Source organism: Staurois parvus, unplaced genomic scaffold (assembly GCF_062004578.1).
Source record: "Staurois parvus isolate SC_StPar_1 unplaced genomic scaffold, SC_StPar_1.0 ptg000362l, whole genome shotgun sequence".
In the NCBI taxonomy this organism is placed as follows: domain Eukaryota; kingdom Metazoa; phylum Chordata; class Amphibia; order Anura; family Ranidae; genus Staurois; species Staurois parvus.
In genome coordinates, this window is record NW_028318158.1 from 8252861 (window position 1) to 8274132 (window position 21272).

The 21272-nt window shown below is 41.0% G+C and overlaps 1 pseudogene; it reads left to right on the plus strand.

Moving 5' to 3' along the window:
• Positions 1-420: 420 nt before the first annotated feature.
• On the plus strand, positions 421-515 carry LOC149456402 (U2 spliceosomal RNA; annotated as a pseudogene).
• The last annotated feature ends 20757 nt before the right edge of the window (positions 516-21272 follow it).

Consider the following 21272-nt stretch of genomic DNA (forward strand, 5'->3'; position numbering starts at 1 on the left):
AATGAAAACAAGATCAAAAATTAAAAAAAAAAAAGTTTTCTTTGTTTCTATTATAAAATTTTGCAAACAGGTAATTTTTCTCCTTCACTGATAGGTAGCACTGATGAGCACTAATGAGGGGGGCACTGATAGGTTGCACTGAGGAGGCAGCACTAATGAATCGGCACTGGTGGGCATTGATGAGGAGGCACTGATATGCGGCACTGATCGGCAGTACTGATCGGCACTAATAGGCACCACTGAAGGGCACTGACTGATGGCACTGACAGGTGGCAATGACTGGTGGCACTGACTGGCACAGATTGTCAACACTGATGGGCACAGATTGGCAGCACTGTTGGGCACTGTTGGGGCTGTAATGATAATCTAGGCACATCTGGACTGTGGAAACATCATCTTGATTGGTCATGACTAGATGATGTCACTTCTTGGCCTTTTTGCTAAGATCAAATGTAGTATCTGTTCTTATCAGTGTCCAGTAGGGGTGCCTCCCTGTAGTGCATTTTTTACCCCTACTGGCTACAATCTGGCTCCCCTAAAGTCTGAAGTACAGTAAAATGGCCCTTTGAATTAAAAGTTTGGAGACTCCTGATGTAAATAAAAGATTTTTATTTTTCTGTTGTGAAAAGCTGGATTATTTTCTTTAAAGTGGACTTTTAGCCCCTTCCTGCCTAGGCTAATTTTCAGCTTTCAGTGCTGTCACATTTTGAGTGACAATTGCGCGGTCATGCAACACTGTACCCATATGAAATTTTTATAATTTTTTACGCACAAACAGATCTTTTTTTTGGTGGTATTTAATCATCACTGGGTTTTTTTTTTTTTTGCACTATTAATGAAAACAAGACCAAAGGTTTGAAAAAAAACTGTTTCTATTGTTTCTATTATAAAATTTAGCAAAGAGGTAATTTTTCTCCTTCACTGATGTGCATTGATGAGGCTGCACTGATAAGCAGCACTGGTGGGCACTGATAGGGTGCACTGATGAGGCAGCACTAATGAAGCGGCACTGGTGGGCACTGATAGGGTGCACTGATGAGGCAGCACTAATGAAGCGGCACTGGTGGGCACTGGTGAGGAGGCACTAATGAGGCTGCACTGATATGTGGCACTGATGGGCACTATAGGCAGCACTGATGGGCACTAATAGGCACCACTGAAGGGAACTGTCAGCACCGACTGGCGGCACTGACTGGCACAGATTGGCAACACTGACGGGCACAGATTGGCAGCACTGATGGGCAGCACTGTTGGGCAATGATGTACACTATTGGGACTGCACTGATAATCAAGGCACACACAGACTGTGGAAACATATCAGAAGGTTGTAAAGAGGAAACAAAAAGTTGGTGCAGCCAATCAGGAGGGACCTGGAAGAGCAACAGAGCAAAGTGTCACTTGGAGTGTCTGTACTTTGAGATGGATGTCTTTCTGTGTCTGTATTGTGTCTTAAAAGGGAACTAAATTCACAGTACTTACCTTGTCTCCAACTGACCGACACCTTCGAGGGGTCCCTTATTGACATCTTGTACCCGGCTTGCTTCCAGGTGCAGGTCTTCGATCATCTTGATTGGCCATGACTAGATGATGTCGCTTCTTGGCCTTTTTGCTAAGTACAAATGTAGTATCTGTTCTTATCAGTGTCCAGTAAGGGTGCCTCCCTGTAGTGCTGTGGTGCAGCAGTATCCCTACTGGTATGAAAGAGGTCCTAATTAAGCACCCACTGGGCAAGGTCTGGTCAGTAATACTTTCATAGTGTCGTGGGACCTGAGGGGCCCAGTGCCTACTGATTTAGGTGGTGCTACCTGGTCTGGCTGAGGGCTGGGAAGGCAGAGAGTCCTCACTGTCAAGCGACACCTGGGATCGGTGACCCAAGGGGTGCATTTAATATCACTTTGGGTTTGGGACCCCACTGTGAGAATGAGTACTAAGCCACAACATTACCCGCTTTTTTCCACAACTTTCCTCATGAGCTAGGCCTTTTGGCTGAGACCAAGGCAATTCTTGTTACCAGGCCACAAGGCATTATATAGAACATTGGCACTTATTTAATTTTTTCTTCCACATGTGTCACTTCATGTTTTTTATGTGTGCATTTTCCACTCACCAGGATGGTAAGGTGTGGGTCTTTGGGCAATTTGAAGGCAGTGTGGAAATTGCACACAGAGCGTGCCTTTCCCAAACCACATTCTGGTGTGACCATGCCCTTAATGAAAGCTGCAGAAAGTTGAAAACAGTTTTTGAAATTACGTTAACATACAGTATTAAAGCTCATATGAAGTTTTAGTGATGGGCTGTATATCTACTTTAAATTTATTTTTCTACTCACTGACTCTGAGCAACAGAAAAACTTTCCCCAAATGACTCTTTAAACCTCCAGCAGACGCCATTCTAGTGCAGAACATGTCCTGTCTTATCTCCGCAGACCGTGCCCAGCATCATCCTCTTGTTTTTCACACACATTTTAAGGCAGAAGCTTAGACATTCTCCACAAGCAGAGTCATTAAATATTACATCATATATCAGGTGAAATAGCTCACCAAGGTTTTGTGACTGTACCACACCGCTCTTGTAATTAGCTAAATTGCTGTCAACTATGGAGACGCACAGATAATGGTAATCCCTTGTTGTGGGCTTAAAAATAGATGGACTGACTTAGCCGTGTTTCATCTGTGTGTCTATCACTCTCCAGAAGATGCAGGATAAGGATCCTAGAAGTTTGCTCATGACATAAATACACCAACTTTCCTTTAACCACAAATGCCACCAAAGACTACACAACCAACAAAAGGCGGCTGCAAGGGTTGGGTGGCCAAGTTGCTGAACTTGATTTGGCAGCAAAAGTTACCAATTTCTTATTCTAAAATCAACCAAATAATCCTCTAATTTTGTCATGTGGAAATGCTAAGCAAAAGTAGTTAAAACATTTTCCCTTTAAGGCTAGAAACACTTAACATCTACCTATGACACCACAGCGCTGTGCGGTATGACTGTTCATCAACAAAGCCATATGATCACTGTGTTAGTGTGACATAGCAATCAAATGTATTATTTATTTCAGGTATTTATATAGCACTGTCAATTTACACAGCACTTTACATATATATTGTACATTCACATCAGTCCCTAACCCTCAAAGGGTGTACAATCTAAGGTCCCTAACTCACATTCATACATACACATACTAGGGACAATTTAGACAGGAGCCAATTCACCTACCAGCATGTCTTTGGAGTGTGGGAGGAAGCCCATGCAGGCACAGGGAGAACATGCAAACTCCAGGCAGGAGGTGCCGTGACTGGGATTCAAACCAACAACCCTAGTACTGCCAGGTGGAAGTGCTAACCATTTAGCCACTGAATTTTTGTTCTAAACATAGGGTTAAGGTCACTAATAGGGTTAGAGCTAGAGTTAGGGTTTGTTTGTTTTTTTGCACCAGAACAGGCTCAAAAAGGCTCTATGCACACTAGGGTTTTTTTTAAGATAAAAAAGGTAGAAAAAATGCTGGTATTAGCATTTTTAGTAGTGTTTTAGGAGTGTTTAGGAGCGTCAGCATTTTATTAGCATTTTTACAGTACATGTAGAAAAAAGCTAGAAAAAAAGCTGTTAGGAACATTTTAGTAGCGTTTAGGGTTTTTTTCCAGCTGCAAAAACACTCCAAAAACTCTATAGAAACAACTTTTTTCTGCTCCTAGACGCTGAAGCTCAAAAAACACTAATAGCTTAAAATAGTGTGCATGAACACATTTGGTAACACTATTAAGCTGCTAGGAGCAGAAACAAAATGCTAATAACTGTTTCTAGGAGCTTAAAAAATGCTAGTGTGCATGGAGCCTAAAGCTGAAAGCCTCTGTAACCATTATGAGCCATTAAATGTAGCACACCCCCTAAGGAGCTGCTGGTGGACTGACTCTTTTTTTCCCAGTTAGAGCACACACAACTAGGCACATAACATCTTCACTCTTCCACTTGCTCAAAAGGAATAGTCTAATGATTACTTTTTTTAGGGTTTTATTATAAAGTTGAACGTGGATGTGGTAAAAGGAACATGGAATACCCCAAAAAGGAAAAAAAAAAAACATGTGAACTGAACACTTTGAGGACTTATTCTCTATCTTGTTAAACTGCACAACATGGAATATCTAATGCTGACAGATGACTAGGACTTTTCCCAAAAGTCCAAAAGCTGCACACAGTCACTAACTTCAAGCACCAGGGTAATTTACATAGGCACAGGATCATTGGTTGTCTCCATCCAATAGCTATCAGGCACTCTTCAGCGAGGGATATATAGACCCACACCACCATAGGACAGCTGGACACCTTTCCCCCAACTTCCTCCTGGTACTTTCCAGTGAGCTCTCCAGACCCATACAGATTCCAGTACTAGGCTTTGAGAATAGGCCCCCAGCTAAAGCTTCAACAAAGACTTTGATATCTTTTAGAAGGTACCTCCAATAATCCTGCCCCAGGGGCAGAGTTCCTGCACAGGGGTCTCCTCCAGCAGGACTGGACCCAGGAACTCTCTCTCTGCCTCAGGCATCAGCCTATTTATGGTGTCACGTACCTGATTGGAGACTGAAATGACGAGGTTGGCCTCACTTGTGTCACTAGCTCTGACCCCACTGGAAGTGGAACAGAGGGTGTCTAGGGACCAGGGGGACAAGAGCGCCAGCAGATGTTGTTTGCAGCTCTTGCAGCTGGAGACTTTGGAAGACTGATGAACCTCCGACTCAGGCACAGTAGTGACATGCAGAGCTGGTATGGTAGATCGCCAGGTGTGCACCAGAGCAAGGCAGGAAGCAGGGATAGGAGACAGGAGCAGTGTCAAAGGAATAGCCAGGGTCATCAACGGGCAGACAGCGAGGTACCAAATCATAAGCAAGCCAAAGTCAGGAGCAGAGCCGAAGTCAGGAACCAGTATCAAGCAGGAGAGGAATCAGAGTCAGGTCAGGAACAAGCCGGGTCAGCAACAAGGAAATCACACACAGGAACGAGCAGGAAACAGGGAACAGCTGAAGACCAGTCAGCACTCAGCACAGGCAGAGGCACCTCTTAAATAGTCCGTCTAGTGCCAATATTCACCGTGCGTGTGCGTGATCGTGCATTTCTGTGCACGTCTATTTACCAGCCATCTCAAGGGAATTCCCTTACATATGGGCTCTCCAGCCACCTACTGGGCACACCTCCCCAGGGATTGGATAGACTCCCCATAAATATTCAGGCTGCTAACTCTATTCTCCCTTCCACTATAATCCTCTAGAATACAAGGGGAAGCAATCAGAGCAACAGCCTGTGAGACACTGAGCAGGCCTTAACATCCAGCCCCTGCTCCACTGATTACAGAGCCAACAAAATGTACCTAACTAATCTGTGAGAGTGCTACATAAATTTACAGTTACTAAGCATTGTAATATTTGGATTGATGGAACTGACTGCCATCATGATGGGATATTTTCTCCCAGAGAGGCAGAATTGGCCTTAGCTGTGCATAGTAGAGTGGAGGAGTTGTTTTCCCTTCCTCTGAATTAAAAACTGCTTCAGTTTATGAGAAGCTAAACTTGATGGTCTACTGCACTAATTTAAAATTTGTCATCTGCTTCCACATGCTGTGTTACTGCTATCTTTAAATTGACGAGCTGCTTGGCATATTTAGAATTTGCCTTGTTTGGTGCACAAATTAGAGGTCTTAAGCTGCACACACCAATTCTGGGATCCACTTTTTTTTACATAAAGAGACTCTATCAATTTCTCTATTTAGCTTCTCAAAAGCTCAACCGTGACCCACTTAGGCTACAGTTGATACTAGTTAATGTTCTGAAAAGCAATCTCAGGCTACTAGATAGGGTTCTGAAAATGCTGTTAGGCTTTTAGGAGGTGACCTTGTCCCTCCTGAACGCCTTCTTTTTTCGTTTTTTTTTCTTTTTGCTGTAGTGTATAACCGCTTTGCTGTTCTGAGTGACCGTACCTGTACGTCCTTCAGAACGTGGCCCCATGTGTGGCTGTACACCTGCACGTTCCCAGTGTGTCTGTGTCCCCTGGACATCACATTATATCCCTTCTCTAGCATGCCCAGGATCCTGAACAAATTTGCTCTGATTCATTGACCAAAATCCATGAAAGGCATTTCCCTGATATCCTCCCTCTTACTGTAACCAAAGAAAATATTGTGTATGTTCCAGTAACAGAATTTGCTGTGACACCCGATACTACTGTCCCCAATGTGCCTCCCAACTAGGCCTCTATATTGGAGAAGGCTTCTGGATCTATTACACATCACTACACTATTAGTGAAGTATATGTGATGGAAAAATATTTTTCCAGTGTCCACTATCTGCTATTTCCCTGTATGACATGACTTGTGTATCGATACTGCCTCTGCTTGCTGCCTGAACTAACCCTGGACTGTTTATTGATGATGCCTCTGCCTGCTGCTTGCACTATTAACCATGTTTCTGCCTTCCACGTGAATTGACCTCGGCCTGTTAATCAACCATGCTTTTTGCCTGCCTCCTGAACAGATAATTTGCTCTGCCACTGTATTATTGGGATTAAAGACAACACAGGGGTCTCAAATATATAAGAGGTTCCAGAATAGTTTTTCCGACTGGAGAAAACTAAGTTTTTAGCTTTCTCTGGGTTTTGTAATTCTTGGATTGGGGGCTGAAGACTGGAGGCTTTGAAGAGATTTGGGTGGGAAGAAGCCTCTGCTCCTCTTTCCAGGTCTTTCCTGACTGAGTCCCTAAGCCTGATGTTCTGCTGGCTGCCATCTGACCACAGACTGTTAATCAACCATGCCTCTGCTGCCTGCCACCTGAACAGACCAAGCCTTTGCCACCTGTAATGCCTGCTTATGGACCATATCCTTGCCTACTGTCAGGACCAATACTTTGGCTGTGCTGGCCATGTCTCTGCCTGCTGCCTGGACAATTCCTCTGGCTATTGCTGACCACATCTCTGCCTGCTGCCTAGACCAATGCTTTGGCTGTGATGGCAATATCTCTGCCTGCTGCCTGTACTGACTATGGACAGTATTCCTTCCTGCTGCCAGGACAATTCCTTTTCCTGTCGCTGACCACGTCCCTGCCTGCTGCCTGGACTAATGCTCTCCTCTGTGGACAGCTGCACTACTAAAACCATGGCTAATCTTTTGTTTAGCCTTTGCTCAGCAGAATGTATTTTGGGGTGTAATTCGTGGTATGTATATGCTGTGTTAGAAGCCTGAAGGTACTACTTGGATGTTGGGCCTCTAGATGTGGCCAGGCTGTGGAAAAGTCTGACACATGTGGTATCGTCATGCTCAGGAGGAGTAGCAGAATGTATTTTTGGGTGTAATTCTTGGTATGTACATGCTATGTGTTAGAAATATCTTATGAACTGACAACTTTGTGTAAAAAAAAAAAAGTTTTCATTTTCTTTCCACATTTTCCAAAAACGTGTGGAAAAAAATACATGTTCAAAAGACCCATTATACCACATAGAATATACATTGGAGTGTTTGCTTTCCAAAATGGGGTAATTTTGTGGGTAATTCCATTATCCTGGTGCTCCAGGTCCTTCATAAATGTGATACATAGTCAAGGAGTTAGATGTATAATGTATGTCTCTAGAGTGCCTGAATGTGCTACTTGGATGTTGGGCCTTTGTATGTGGCCAGGCTGTGGAAAAGTCTGAAACATGTAGTATTGTCATGCTTAGGAGGAGTAGCAGAATGTATTTTTGGGTGTAATTCTTGGTATGTACATGCTATGTGTTAGAAATATCTTATAAATTGACACATTTGTGTAAAAAAAATAAGTTTTCATTTTCTTTTCAGACTTTCCAAAATCTTGTGGAAAAAATTGACATGTTCAAAAGACTCATTATGCTTCAGAGAATATACATTGGGGTGTTTTATTTCCAAACTGGGGTCATTTTGTGGATAATTCCATTGTCCTGGTGCTCCAGGGACTTCAAAAATGTGATACGTAGTCAGGAACTTAGGTGTTACTTGGATGTTGGGCCTTTGTATGTGGCCAGGCCCTGCAAAATTCTGAGACATGTGGTATCGCCATACTCAAGAGGAATAGCAGAATGTATTTTGGGGTGTAATTGCAAGTATGCCTATGCCGTGCAAGAAATAACTTAATATGATAATTTTGTGGAAAAAAAAATTTCTTCATTTTCCAAACAATTGTGAGAAAGAAATTAAAACTTCAAAAAACTCACTGTGCCTCTTACTAAATATGTTGGACTGTTTTCTTTTCAAAAAGAGGTCATTTGGTGGGTATTTGTACTGTCCTGACATTTTAGGGCCTCAAAAAATGAGACAGGCAGTCAGTAAATCAGGATTGATCAAGTTTCAATGATACGTAACATAGCTTGTAGACACTATAACTTTCACACAAACCAATTATAATACACTTATCTGGAGTTTTTTTCCCGAACACATGTAGCAGAATACATTCTGGCCTAAATTTATGACGAAATTTGATTTCTATTTTGTGAAACAGAAACAGTTTTTTTTTTAAAATGTTTTCTTTTTTTTTCCGCTTATATCACAGAAAAAAACAGTGGTAAATAAATACCACCAAAAGAAAGCCCTATTTGTGTGAAAAAAATGATACAAATTTCATTTGGGTACAATTATCATTCAAATTGCGAAAGCTAAAAGCTGAAAATTGGTCTGGGCAGGAATGGGGTAAAAGTGCCCAGTATTGAAGTGGTTAATGGGGTTAATGCCTTGCAACTGTAAACCAAGCATTTGCGGTTGCAGCAGGCCCCATTGGCTTGGATGGCAGTGCAACCTGCCAACTTGGCATGCTGCTTTAAACTTGCTGTGGCCCTGGCATGTGAACAACCTCCCCCGTCTGCATTTTACACTTTAGGCGGGAGGCCAGGGGGCTCTAAGACCACGGCTCAGCCGCATGTTTTTACAGGCTGCGCTTGAGAAAAAGGCCCTTTTCTCACTTTTGCCTTCCTCTCCCATCACTTTATCCCTTTGTCAAGGCTTTCAGAAATAACCGATGCTACCAGGTATGGGGAACTAGGTGACCTCCTCCCTGGATGCAGTGCTTGGTATTGAGCAGCCAGTCACCAGGAATGAACATACAGTATAATCTGAGAAGAATGATGTCTTCAACCCTGTGTGGGACCTGACACCATGCCAATGGGCTCAGTGACAGGGTCTCTTTAATTTCTAGCCTGGATGTCTCAATGCTAGTAGAGTAGGATATGATCATGCCCAAAAAGGTTGTATGTGGCTTTTACAAATGTTCCCCTAAAGTATGCTAGCAAGTTTTGTTTTTTAAAACATGAATTTTTGTTTAAACGTGAAAAGTCTGGTTGATTAGGTCTTTTTGCTGGCCAGCAGAGCTGAGCACTCAGAAATGTGTTTATGTACATTCAATCAACACACATCTGTGTTCCCGCACAGCACCAGTCAACAGACACCATGACACAGGAATCTGCAAACGTGTTCATAGCTGCTGTCAAAAACTATACAAGGATCCTTTATTAGGTCACCCTTTTTTTTTTTGTTGGCAACAGCAGAAATGAGAGGGGGAAGTTCTGCATTGTTAGTGGATAACACCTTATAAGGCTGTATTGCACAGTGCTGGCAATCTAACATGTTTTCAGGCACTGGGGGCTGGCGGGAAAAGTAAATAGAAGGAGGAGCTCACAGCAGGTGACACAGGAAGCTAAAAAGCTGCAACAGGAAATATCGGTGTCATCTTTTGCCAATGAAGTATATACCTTAAACAGTGAAGCGCTAAATAAATCAATAAATATATATATTAAGGTGCCATCAGTGGATATAAGTGCTATAGTGTTAATAGTTCCTTGTAGATCACTGGAACATTCCAACCAATAGTGTATAAAATTAGAAACCAAACTGAATGCTTAATATATCAGTGAAAAATACTAAATAAATATATAAATATATATAAACACACCAGTGATAAATATTCTAATACCTCCAATAGAATCTTTCTTCTCATTCACAAAAAAAGTGCTCATTAGTGAACAAATAATCAAAAGCTCAAAAAGTGAACAAGTGTATAAAATACTTTTCAACGTGCATATGCAAAAAATATATATATAAATATTAATATATATATAAATAAATAAAGTCCATGCAGGTGTAGCTTGTGATAAAAAACAGTGGTCTTCACTTCTAGTGCTCACACACAAATCCTCAAATGGCAGCAGTGCCTGCTCACCTCCCCGCACTGACCCTCAAGGGGCCAAAAGGCTACTTAATCTCCTCTATGGCCAAACTTTCTCCTTCGGTAGCTCAGCAGGGGATCACAGGGTCTCCACTTCTCCTCCACTCATACGTCATATAGGACATAAAACAGAGCTCCCATAGTATAATATTGTTTATTATAGGCCACTTATATTACATATTGGTTATACTCACAATTTTCTCCCTGGTTACAAAGACCTTCCACCTCATCCCATAGGTGTATCACATGAACACAGGGGAACACCAATATGGCCGCTCCGTTCGGACATGCGTCCCACGTGACCGGAAGTGACGTAATTCTGAACCGGATATGGCGTACCGACGCGTTGCGTCACGTGCGTCGTGACTTCATCAGGGTTAACGCCCACCAGTGTCTGAATGCATTTAAATAGGATCAGCCTAATCTCTCTTCCCAATTAGAAGGCGGGCTCTCGGCGGCCATTTTCCCGAAGCCCGCTATCTTCATTATACAACACAGAGGGACATTATCATAATGTCCCCCTATGGGAAAAAAACCTTCGATCTATAACACTATTTATTACTGCAATTCTTATATCCCATTGTTAACCGATAAATCTATGGAGTATCACTATATAGTTTAAACCCCACAAACCACCCCATATTAAAAAATCTCTTTATTATATTAAAAAAAACCTTTTTACACATAGTAATTATATTTAATAGACACCAATTAAAATTATATATATAAAATCTAAAACCCATATAAAAAAGTATATATATATATATATGAATATATATATTATTACCACATCTATGGAATTACCCTTCTACCTATAGACCCATCCTGCATGTTAATATACCTTGTATTCCAATTAAATATTCCTCAAAAAAATCTTAATATTAAAATAGGACCATTAATACTTTAACCATTAATATAAATCTCTACCATATATAAGAACATCTTTTATATATATATAGAAGGAATCATGTTGATACACCCATGGCTTGAGTTTACAGTATTCCTCATATTATATCCGTAAACAGATCCCTCCCTATGCCGCCAAAAATAGCATTTAGAGGCAATAATGATCAGAGAACTAATCAATATGTACCACCATACCATACTCCATATAATGGATGGAAGCAGCAACCAAAGAAAGGAGGACCCTATTACAATAATAAAAATAATATTAAGAAAAATAATAATAATAACAATAAAGGGAAAAATGGAGGTAATGGTTGGAGACCTAATCCACAGTGGAACCAACCAAATAATTATCATAGACCAGAATACTATGGCCCCCCTAGGCCTGAGTATTACCAAAGACCGTATAATTATTACCCGGAAAGGAGCCCAAGATTCTATCCACAAGAAAGGTGGTATCCACCCAACGGAGAAGGTAGAAGCCCTTTTGAGATGTCTAACAGATATGAGGCATTAAGAAATGAACTGCCACCGAGAGATTTTTTAGACAGAGACAGGAGTCCGGAAGGAGTAAGATGGAAAAGCCCCCCAAGAGGAGGGGATGCAGGGCAGGGTGGAAACAGCAAAAGAAAAAGAGAATAATAGGGGAAGGCGTATTTAATTTGAGTGGATGTGATCTATCTAGAGAAGAGATCATGGCGTTAGATAAAGGCCTGAAATTTGCACCACCCAAAGCAGCCAATAAATTTGACACCTATGTTGATGCTCAAAAATTCATCCGTAAGTTAAATATAAAAAAATATTTTTTAGGACTACCAGGGGCAAAAAGCAATATAGCAAGCGGTTCGAGTAATGAGATTTTACATAGTCATTTAAAAAATAAGTCACTTTTTAACCCACAAATTTCTGGTAATCACCATATTGAGGTTTTTAAACGTATGATTAACAAAGATCTGGATAATCTTAAAATTCCAAAAATTTCAACTAATATTGGTATCCAAACAGGAATCAATAGCCTTTCCAAAAGAGATAATATAGTAATCAGACCGGCAGACAAGGGAGGGGGGATTGTGATTCTGTCGAAAGAGTACTATTTACAGGAATTGAATAAACAATTATCTGATAGTACTACATATAAAGTGATTTCAAAGGATCCGACATTAACATATAAGAAGAAATTGGTTAAACTTGTACAAGAAGGAGAAAATAGGAAAATTTTAAATAAAAAGGAGGCCAAATACCTAGTACCTGAATTATGTAGGATACCCATAATATATACAATTCCCAAGATACATAAAAATATGAAGGAACCTCCAGGAAGACCTATCGTAAATGGAATACAATCCATCCTGGCGAGATTAGGTCAATATGTGGATTTCTATTTACAACCTGCAGTTCGAAAGACCAGAGCCTATTTACGCGATACGAAGCATTTAATTCAACTACTGGATAAAATAGAGATAAACTCAGAGGTTATTCTAGCAAGTGCGGATGTAACTTCCCTATATACCATTATAGATCACGATGGAGCAGTGGAAGCAGCTGCTTGGGGCCTGAGACAATATACCAACATTGGATGGCCACAAAGAAGATATATATTAAAATGTTTAGAATTTGGCCTCCAACAGAATTATTTCTGGCATGATGGGACCTTCTTTCAACAAATAAAAGGAGTTGCATTGGGGGCTAAGTATGCCCCCAGTGTGGCCAATTTGTATATGGCCCACTGGGAGGAAGAAGCGATTTATCGCCAAACCCCCGAGGAACTTATGCTATATTCTAGATATATAGATGACGTGATCATTATATGGAAGGGAAACAGTGAGTCATTACTAGGGTTTCTGAATGGAATGAATATTAATAATAGAAATATAAATTTTACATGGACATATGATAACTGTCAGGTTAACTTCCTAGATTTGAATATTAGAATAGAAAGAGGAAGAATTATTACCAAAACGTTTTTTAAGGAAGTAGATAGGAATGGCTATATACCAGTAGACAGTTGTCATTTTCCCCCATGGCTGTATAATATCCCAAAGGGGCAACTGGTTAGGCTTAAAAGGAACTGTTCAAGCCAAGAAGATTATAAAAAAACAAGCGGAATTGATGGGGAACAAATTCATAAATAAAGGGTACCCAAAACAAGAAATTGAAAGAAAGATTAATGAAGTCGGGAATCTGGAGAGGAACTCGTTAATATTGGACAAGAAGAAGGACGAGAATTTTGACAGTCAGATGGCCATTGTGCTAGATTTTAATGTTCACTATAAAAAAATAGAACAAATATTTAGGAGGCACTGGTCAATTTTGAAATCTGATCCTGTGTTGAACCCAATATTAGATGATTGTCCAAAATTTATTTATAGAAGAGCACCCACATTGAGGACGAGGCTAGTTAAGAGTGTGTTAGATCCACCTGGTAAGAAAAAATCAACTTTTTTGGACCAAATAGGTTTTTTCCCGTGCAGACATTGCTATGGATGCAGGGAAACAAGAGGAAAAAATGTGAGACGGAAAACCTTTAAATGTAATGTTGACGGAAAGGAGTATAAAATCAAGGATCTCATTACCTGTCGTACAGAAGGTGTGATCTATGGTTTGGAGTGTGACTGTGGCTACCAATACATAGGCAGAACAAAAAGACCGCTCTGGAAACGTATTAGGGAACATGTTCAGAACATAAAAAATGGTTTCCCAAAACACAGTGTATCCAAACATTTTTTAAAAAAACATAATAAGGATCCTTCAGGTTTGAGGTTCTGGGGGATTCAAAAATATACCAAACACTGGAGAGGAAGCAATAAGATTAAATCTTTGAGCCAGGCGGAATCTCGATGGATTTTTACTATGCACACGCAGGCCCCTTTTGGACTCAATGTGGAATTTGATTTAAATTGTTTTATTAGTGACTTTTAAGTATCAAGTTTTTTAGGGAGCCCCTAGTGGCGGTAGTCTGTTTTGAATGGATATATATGTATAATTTTTATTGGAACATTTGATAATATAGACTTTGGGTCTATCGTTAGAATAGACGGGAGTACAAAGTAGTTTAGGTAAATATATATCCATTAGTTATCCATTTGAATTATTAACATGTTTTTAGTTTTTATTGATTTTTAATATATGAGATTTAATAAAAAGGATGAATAAAAGGTTTATGGATATAATATGAGGAATACTGTAAACTCAAGCCATGGGTGTCTCAACATGATTCCTTCTATATATATAAAAGATGTTCTTATATATGGTAGAGATTTGTATTAATGGTTAAAGTATTAATGGTCCTATTTTAATATTAAGATTTTTTTGAGGAATATTTAATTGGAATACAAGGTATATTAACATGCAGGATGGGTCTATAGGTAGAAGGGTAATTCCATAGATGTGGTAATAATATATATATTCATATATATATATATATACTTTTTTATATGGGTTTTAGATTTTATATATATAATTTTAATTGGTGTCTATTAAATATAATTACTATGTGTAAAAAGGTTTTTTTTAATATAATAAAGAGATTTTTTAATATGGGGTGGTTTGTGGGGTTTAAACTATATAGTGATACTCCATAGATTTATCGGTTAACAATGGGATATAAGAATTGCAGTAATAAATAGTGTTATAGATCGAAGGTTTTTTTCCCATAGGGGGACATTATGATAATGTCCCTCTGTGTTGTATAATGAAGATAGCGGGCTTCGGGAAAATGGCCGCCGAGAGCCCGCCTTCTAATTGGGAAGAGAGATTAGGCTGATCCTATTTAAATGCATTCAGACACTGGTGGGCGTTAACCCTGATGAAGTCACGACGCACGTGACGCAACGCGTCGGTACGCCATATCCGGTTCAGAATTACGTCACTTCCGGTCACGTGGGACGCATGTCCGAACGGAGCGGCCATATTGGTGTTCCCCTGTGTTCATGTGATACACCTATGGGATGAGGTGGAAGGTCTTTGTAACCAGGGAGAAAATTGTGAGTATAACCAATATGTAATATAAGTGGCCTATAATAAACAATATTATACTATGGGAGCTCTGTTTTATGTCCTATATGACGTATGAGTGGAGGAGAAGTGGAGACCCTGTGATCCCCTGCTGAGCTACCGAAGGAGAAAGTTTGGCCATAGAGGAGATTAAGTAGCCTTTTGGCCCCTTGAGGGTCAGTGCGGGGAGGTGAGCAGGCACTGCTGCCATTTGAGGATTTGTGTGTGAGCACTAGAAGTGAAGACCACTGTTTTTTATCACAAGCTACACCTGCATGGACTTTATTTATTTATATATATATTAATATTTATATATATATTTTTTGCATATGCACGTAGAAAAGTATTTTATACACTTGTTCACTTTTTGAGCTTTTGATTATTTGTTCACTAATGAGCACTTTTTTTGTGAATGAGAAGAAAGATTCTATTGGAGGTATTAGAATATTTATCACTGGTGTGTTTATATATATTTATATATTTATTTAGTATTTTTCACTGATATATTAAGCATTCAGTTTGGTTTCTAATTTTATACACTATTGGTTGGAATGTTCCAGTGATCTACAAGGAACTATTAACACTATAGCACTTATATCCACTGATGGCACCTTAATATATATATTTATTGATTTATTTAGCGCTTCACTGTTTAAGGTATATATTATTGGTTACTGAATGGTTAAGTTTTAAGTGACAGCAGCTGTTTAGATAGGGATTGTGCCTATATTGAGCGCAGGAGGATACTCTAATATTGCCAATGAAGTATGGCATCGATAGACATTCTGAACAGAATTAGAAATAACTGGGCAGGTAAAATGGTTCACAAAAGCATTTCAACTGTGTATTCAGCTGTTTGGCTGGAGTTCAGCTTTAGACTTAAAAAAAAGAAATGGATGAACAAGAGAATCATTCCTTGTTTTGTGTTGTTAATCCATTTGGCATCAGATATCATGTATTACATGTCTGTTCACTATTGGCAGAGCTGTAATATCAGTCATCCCAGAACTATTTTCTTCTGCAAGAATCACATACAAAGCCTCCAATATGGTGACCTAATGTGTATTCCACACCGCTTTTAGCTCATTGCTGCCATGTGTCAGGAGGAGGATAAAGACAATACAAAATCCAAGGTCATGTTTATTCATTGTATTAAGGTAGATGCAAATGTTAAGTGACATTTTTTTTAAGCAGTGTGTATCATAAACAATTACATTTTGTTTAAATTAAATCATATTTTTACCTTTTTTATATACTTTTTACAGCTCAGTGTTGTCAATCTCCTGCAGCCTCCTTCCAGCAACTTGCCATCTACCAGCAGTCCTGCCATGGCCGTTTGCATTTCTCAGAGTGGGTTTCCTGAAGATGACAAGATTGGACCGTGTGTGATGATGAAATGTTTGTTTGTAGCCTCAGACTACAGAAGCCTGTGCTAAGGTGACAACGCATAAGCACAATCGGGAGGTATGGAGAGTGTGAAGTCGCACTATAATAGGAAGTGCCTGAACAAAGACAATATTGGCAAAATCATTATGGGGATTATTTTCATGAAAGCTGCAGATTCAAAGATTTCAATCAAAAGAGAAGTATGGGGTTTCCTCTTTTTTTTAAAAAAAATCGAACTTAACTAGGTGGATGCAGCATTGGTGTGATGCTGCATCTGTCCCTCTAAGGGTGAGAACCCAGTAATCACATGATTGCTGATCACTGAGATCTCACAGGGGCACTGAGCAGAGAGCGGTGACTGTTAGTCACCGCTCTCTGCTCAGCCCCCCAGCGCTCAGTGGGCTGTGGAGAGGGAGAGAGTGGCTGGCTCAGGCTCTCAGCTGAGAGGCTGAGCCAGATGCTGCTCCAGACTCTGGGATGGATCCTGACTTTGAAATCGAGATCTTTCCCCAGCCTTGACCAGCTGCTATAATTCATAGTTCCACCCAGATGCCACGGGCCATATGATAGTGTCATGCATCTCCAACATCCTTTGAGACTTTCATTACATTCTTCTGGTAGAGCACGGAAACTACTATAAATCTCACTAATGGAGTCTTTGAAACATACACTGATCAGCCATAACTTTATGACCTCTGACAGGTTAAGTGAATAACATTAATTGTCTCATTACAATGGCATCCAAAAATTGATTAGGCGGGACGTAAACATGTTGTCCCTGAAGTTCATGTGTTGAAGTCAGAAAAAATGCATTGCAGTTTGTTGTGTATGGGGCTGTGTAGTCATAGACCAGTCAGGGTACCCATGCTGAACTGTGTCCACAGCCAAAAGTGCCTACAATGGTCACGTGAGCATCAGAACTGAACCACAGAGCTATGGAAGAAGGTGGCCTAGTCTGATGAATCACAATTTTTTTACATCCTGTAGGTAGCCAGGTGCATGTGAAATATTTACCTTGGGACGAAATGGCACCAGGATGCTGTATGAAAAGAAGGCAAGCCAGCGGAGGCGGTGTGATGCTTTGGGCAATGTTTTGCTGGGAAACTTCAGGTTCTGCCATTCATATGGATGTTACTTGACACGTACCAACTACCTGAACATTGTTGGAGACCAAGTACATCCCTTCACGGTATTCCAAAATAACAGTTGCCTCTTTAAAAGGATAATGTGCCCTGCCACAGGGCAAAAATGGTTCAAGAATGGTGAGAGGAGCACAATAATGCGTTTAAGATGTTGACTTGGCCTTAAACTTCTCCATATATCAATGCAATTGAGCATCTGTGGGATGTGTTGGAAAAACAAGTCTGAACCATGGAGGCTCCACCTCGCAACTTACAGAACGTAAAGGTTCTAATGATGGCTTGGTGCAAGATACCACAACACACCAAAAAATAGGTTTTAATGTAGTTGTATCCTTTCTTCAGTGCTGTGCACCACAATGCAAGGATGGCTCACATCTGTATGTTATGGTATGCTAATGTGGTATCAGCATGTTCGTTGTTAGTACTCAATTAATGCAGCACAACTGATTGGCTCCCTATGCTGTTTATCCCTCTCTCATTCTAAGCCCTACTGTACAAGGGCTGCAAGAGACTTAAAGCAGTACTCAAAACTTTTAATTTCCTATGCAGTAGGGCAGTGCCCGCACTGCATGGGTTAGGTGCTCATTTTGCCCAGTTGCTCAGGGAAAAGCTGTATTTACCCATTCCTCCGATCCTTTGGAAAACCATGCTCCCCCACGTCCAGCGGTGGACTGTTCCTGCTATCCTCAGTCCAGACCTGGTCTATGGGCGTGATAATGTCACGAACAGCCCATTTAAAAGACCACTAGCATGCAGGGGGGCAGGAGGGGTGGGGACCGGTCTTGTGCTCAGAGGATCGGGATTAGGTAAGTATATCTTTGTTTTCTGAGCCCCTAGACAAAAACGAGCATTTAACCCATGCAGTGCAGGCACAGCCCCACTGCATGGGAATATAATCATTTTGCCCTGGAATTCTTCTTTATTATTAGATCAGTTCAGGTACTTAAGCTACTTATATAAAAATACATTTAATTCTGTATTAATAGATATGGAGCTGCATTAGTCTTTCATATATCTGCTTGGAAGTCAGTTTTAAAGCTGTAGGCTCTGCTGTCATTCATTCACATATAATTATATAAATGCCCAGAAGAACTGCACACTAAACAAAAACCACTGACCTGTGGCCAGTTGGTAGGGCATAGATAAGGTAAGCGTGTATGTCGCTGTATTCATTTGGTTACATGAAGTACATGCCTGGCTGGATACATAGTGTTAGAATCAGACATCTGGTTGATATTATGAGACTTGTGTTCCCTGTCTGTGTAAAATATGAAGTGTAATAGCTATCACTGCCGGGAGATCTGTTGGCATGAAGTTTACCTGAAAGCAATTATTCAAGTGACCTACACATTTCTAGATGCATCCAGTTCCTTCTTTTATGAGTATCATAGATGGATTTATTTTTGTATTTCAATGTTTTTATTAACTTATAAACAGTTTAAACAGGAGCAACAAAACACACCCACGCAGGAGCTATCAATTGCACGTAAAAAAACCAAAAAAACCCAGTGCTCTAACACCAACAGAGCAAAAGATGCGCCCACGCAGGCAGAGACTATCAATGGCATATAAATGACAAAAACATTAGTATAACACCGACAGTAACTCAAACTAAAGGCAGCTATCCACTGCCACACCAAAAACAAACAGAAAAAGAAAAACAAAGAGGAGTACAAAAGGAAAAAGATAACAAGACCAAGAGCAGGGGTCCGAGAACACCAATACCAAGCAACATCACAACCCCAGACTAGACGGGGCGAGCGTGGGAAAGGCATATTGCAACCATGGCTCCCATATTTTCAAGAATTTCCATTGGGAGTTGTTACAGATACTCCACATCTGTTCATTGAGCATCATAGTGGTCATACGGTCCCGCACCCCCTAAAGAGGTACAAACGGGCTCTTCCAGGCCTGAGCAATTATTCTAGTGGACGACAAAAACAAATAGGAAGCCAACTTCTGCTGGTGAACCAAGAGGCCGAGTATGGGACAATGAAGCAAAGCATACCGAGCATCCCGGCGTATGGAGAGATAGAACAAGGTGAAAAGGAGGCCAAACACACGAGACCAAAAACGAAGCAATCTCAGGCATGACCAGCAGATATGCAATACATCACCACGATGGCCACAACCCCGAAAGCATCGATCACTGCAGGCAGGGTTTGCCTGGGCCAAACGAGCCGGAACCCAATACCAACAAAACAATACTTTGTATGCCGCCTCCAGCGTGGTTGTATTAAATGAACATTTAGCTATAAGCGACCAGGCCCTATTCCAGTCCTCCAGATCCACGACTGCCCCGAGGTCGCACTCCCACTGAGCGACATATGAGAGAGAAGTATACGTCGAGCATCTGTTCAAAGCTTCATAAAGAAGGAAATATGGCCCGGGACGCTGTTGGCAAAGCAGTTCAAAGGCAGATTTCTGGTACGGGAAAGCAGAAGTGCCCCGCAGTGAGGTCAGCCAATGCCGCAATTGAAGGTAACAAAAAAATTCCTCTGGAGGGACATCCCATGACTCCCGATGAGAATTCCAAGTGGGGAAGGACCGGGAAGTCAAAAAGTGTCGCACCTGTGAAAAACCATTGGCCACCCACCAAGAAAACGCACTTGGGTGATCTAAACCCGGTGGGAAAGGAGGGTTGTTAATAATTGGGAGCAAAGGTAGGAAAGGTGACATTCCGCCACTGGAGTAACATAACAAGTCCCACACTTGTAAGCCATGGAGCAAAATCGGACTCAGTGCCATAGGGCGGTGGGCAAGGGGAAGCCATAGAAGCATCGATGTCACAATAGGGGCACAATTAGGTAGTTCCAGCAGGACGCAGAGAGGAATGTCTGAGGAAGCGTGGAACAGCGGGGCAATCTGGCTCGCCTGATAAAACCCCAAGACCACCTTGGAGTCTATGAACAAAAAGGGTATTTCTGGAGACTCTGGGGTGCTTATTGGCCCAGATAAAACGCACAATCTTTGCCTGAATCAACCAAAGGAAATGAGCAGGAGCTCGCACTGGGAGGGTGCGAAAATAGTATAACAATTTTGGCAAGATGGTCATTTTTAATTGATGTGTTGAAAGAAGAAAAAACTAGCAAGTGTAGGTATTTCAATGACTTTAACAAGGGTTAAATTGTAATATTTAGATGACTAGGTCAGAACAACTCCAAAGCTGCAGTTCTTGTGAGATGTTCCCGGTCTGTAGTGGTCAGGATCTACCAAAAGTGATCAGAGGGAGGAAAACCGGCAAACTGGCTACAGGGTCGTGTGCAGCCAAGGCTCATTGATGCATGTGTGAAGCGAAGGCTGGCCTGTGTAGTCCAATCCAATAGAAAAGCTTGTGTAGCTCAAACTGCTGAAAAAAGTTATTACTGTTTCTGATAGGAAGGTGTCAGAATACGCAGGGCATCGCAGTTCCTTACATATAGGTACTGTGTAGCTGCAGACCGGTTAGAGTGTCCATGATGAACCATGTCCACAGCCAAAAGTGCTACAATGGGCATGTGAGCATCAGAACTGGACCACAGAGCAATGGAAGAAGGTGGCCTGGTCTGATAAATGACATTTTTTCTTTTACATCATGTGGTTTGCTGGGTGTGTATGTGTCCTTACCAGGGGAAGAGATAGCACCAGGATGCACTAT